This window comes from Mirounga angustirostris, unplaced genomic scaffold, assembly GCF_029215605.1.
Source record: "Mirounga angustirostris isolate CCGP_5_RB_7025 unplaced genomic scaffold, mMirAng1.0.hap1 SCAF_1, whole genome shotgun sequence".
Classification (NCBI taxonomy): domain Eukaryota; kingdom Metazoa; phylum Chordata; class Mammalia; order Carnivora; family Phocidae; genus Mirounga; species Mirounga angustirostris.
In genome coordinates, this window is record NW_026991709.1 from 172725633 (window position 1) to 172729040 (window position 3408).

General features: G+C 37.2%; 1 pseudogene; it reads left to right on the top strand.

Annotated features, from left to right (window-relative positions):
- Window positions 1-270: 270 nt before the first annotated feature.
- On the top strand, window positions 271-418 carry LOC123834909 (small nucleolar RNA U3; annotated as a pseudogene).
- Window positions 419-3408: the final 2990 nt, after the last annotated feature.

Sequence of the window (3408 nt, forward strand, 5' to 3'; positions counted from 1 at the left end):
TATGGTTATACTGAACTGAATGTTCTATGAAATGTTTGGTATTATTTTGAAATAAGGTAACAGCATATATGATGCCCTCACCAAAAGTGCAACTGAAGCCAAAGCAATCTATTTTTCACATCTTTTAATGACAAGGTTTTGAATATTTTATTGAGAAACAGTGATTTCAGTTTAGTGGAGTGACTGAGGGTATAGGACTCAGTACAGTCAGTATATGTAAAGCACTTAGCATATTGGCTGCTAATGTGAAGATTTTAATGTGGTAGGGACAACACTATACTTTCAGGGATCATTTCTATAGTTTGTCATAATGTGGTAGGGACCTCTCCAACTTAGCCTATGACACTTCGAACATGAGATGAGCTGGGATTTTTCACAACATCCATACTTAACTTTCTCCTTCTAGAAACTGAGATGAAAAAGATGAGGTCAAAGGTACACACCATGTGTACCAACACTTCCCTCTGTGTCCGTGTAACTCCTGATAATGAACTATGATATTCTTTACCTCTGAATGGGGCCTTGATCTTGGACTTAGTCTTAGATTTGTATTCAGGGAGCCACTATTAATCAAAAGATTGAAGGTAGCATGCAAAATAGAAATTGTTTTCTATCTCTTGGCTAGAAAAATGGAGAAGAGAAACATTTACAAAGAAACATATGTTTAAACATGTTAAGAGGTTTCATTCCAAAAGTACACTAAATATTGAATGCATGATTCTGCCCTTTATTATAGACTTAACCATCACTGGAAGCTCCAAATACACATAAGCTTTATGTTTAAAGAAGAAAGAAAAGGATCCTATAATTTCAACAAAACTGACATTTCCTTTCCTTTCAGCTCCACTGTAACTGAATAAATTAACATGTCACATGCATACATCTTCTGAACATATTTCAAAGCAAATGATATGCATTTTATAACTGCTTAAATACTTTGAGAAGCTAACTAAAATCCTTCCATATGAGGAGTTAATATTAGTTTTTCAAAATGCACAATCCCTGGGTAAATAACAATTCTTAAAGTTGGTTAAAAAATGGCAAAACTATTACAGCTATAGAATTTAAAAAACAGAAAACATGGATCAATGCCAACAGTGCCTAAATGAGATGAAAATGACAACACAACAAGGTGTGTGCCCTCCATGATAAGTGTGATACACAATTTAAACAATGTGAAAAAATAAAAATAATTATAAAAGAGAATAATGAACCTGCCAAAAGTATGGCCCCCAAATATCAAAAGGTTCAGTCAGGTTTGCACTCCTGATGCTTGAGCAATTTAGAGCGTAATTAGGGGATTAGCATCATATATAAAATTGGAAGCATTATTATATTCTTCACTTGAAAAAAATCAATTTATTAAATGGCTCCCAGATGTCTATTTTGGAATTGCTGACCTCGTATGACTGGGGAATATTCAATAACATGACCTAACCTTTGCTGAAATATACATAGCATCCTAAGATAACAATAAAAATTTTAACTGGATGAAAATACTAATAAAAGTAACAAAACCCTTTTAAACATTGATCCCTCTATATAAGAGTTCTGATCAATGATTAAATGGACCACTTTGTCTAGTTCCCTGAAGACTACTCAACCAGGAAACTCTAACCTTTTCTAGAAGGACATGTATAGCAAAAGGCAATTCACAGGAACACTACATTCTCCTTCTACCACTTAAAAGCAGTTTGATATTGGGTGGCTTACTTAACCCTTCTCAGGGTTACATCTGCTTTCTGATATGTAAAATGGACACTCTTACCTTGTAAGGACCAAATGGCTTATTTTATGGCACATGACTTGCATAAACTAGTTTAGCAAATGCTGGTTTCATAATACCCCCTGTCATCGTTTAGATATAGAATTAAACTTACTTCTTGCTAGAAGTAGGTCACATCAGCCCCCTAGCTTCTTTATGCATTATATCCTTCAGTATCCTCCAACTTAGATCAAAGATCCAGAACTGAAAACTACAGGGAGGTAGGTATCAACTCACTCTAAGGAAGAAATCTGTAGTTGTGTCATCTTAAAATCGATGAGCTTTGGTTTGTAGTGATTTTCCAAGAATGAAGCAGAGACTTCAAGACCTTTTGTGGGGATCTTACTGAGGGCTATTGCTGTAAATCATCCCAACACACTAATTCTTTAAATTAGTTACCCATGATTCACTTCCTTTCCCAATCACTACTGTATTACTTTTCTATTGTCACATAACAAATGATCATAAATTTAGTGGCTTAAAACAAAACACATTTATTATCTCACAATTTCCATAGATCAGAAGTCCAGCTTGGTTTAAGTGAGCTCTCTGCTTGGGATCTAATAAGGCTAAAATCAAGGCGTCATCTGGCTGGGCTTTTATCTGGAGGTTCTGTGGAAGAATCCACTTTCCAGTTCATTCAGACTATCAGCAGGATTCAGCTCCTAGGGGCTGTAAGACCAAAGTTTGCTGGGTCTTGGCCTGGGGCTGCTTTCACCTTCTAGAAACTGCCTGCACTTCTCACATGTCGCCTTCCATCTTCAAAACCAACAACAGTGTGTCAAATCCTTCTGGTGTTTTTGATCTGATTTCCTCTTCTGGCGTGAGCCAGAAAAAACTCTCTGCTTCTAAAGAGTATACCTGCCTAGGTCAGGAACTTTCAGATAATCTGTATAGATTAAGATCCATGGATTTAAGACTTTAATTAGATACTTAAAATCCCTTCATAACAGTACTACATTAGTGTTTGTCTGAACAACCAGGAATAGCAGTCTTAGAAGGCCATCTCTAGAATTTTGTCTACCACATCTGCACCAACATGAATCAAGCTTTTTGTCCAATATCCCATTATAAGACCAACCACCAACCACACATAGTAACCTATTTACATTTTATATGTGCTGATAAGTACCTCATACCCTTTCTTAATAGCACTTGTCCCTTTTCGTAATTATGCATTTAGTTTTTGTGTTTAAGTTACTGAATACCCATTTGACTATGAGACAATTCTTTTCTTCCCACCATCGTATCTGCAACACCTAGTATCCTGATTGAGTTACGACAGGAGGTTAGTACACATGTATTAAAGGAGAGAAGAAAGAAAGAGTATTTCTGTTACTATACCTGGATAAAAATGTCCTTCTTTTTGGCTTGACGACTTCAGTGAAGCAGGAGAGGGCAAAGTTGGCGTTCCGCAGGTGGAGCAAGGCCGTGGGGAATGTTGAGATGGCCCCTGGGCGGGGGGGTGGCAAAGAGGGGGAGGAGGAAACACAAAACCCTGCAGCTTTAGCAAGGCAGAGGGAGAATGCTAAAATGGCTCCTGACAGCGTTGTCCCTGGAGAGTATGTCTTGCCCCTCAGGCCTACACTTTAAATTAACAAATAAGCCTCTTCACAAAGAGTCCGGGTGCTTTTTAAAAGGCA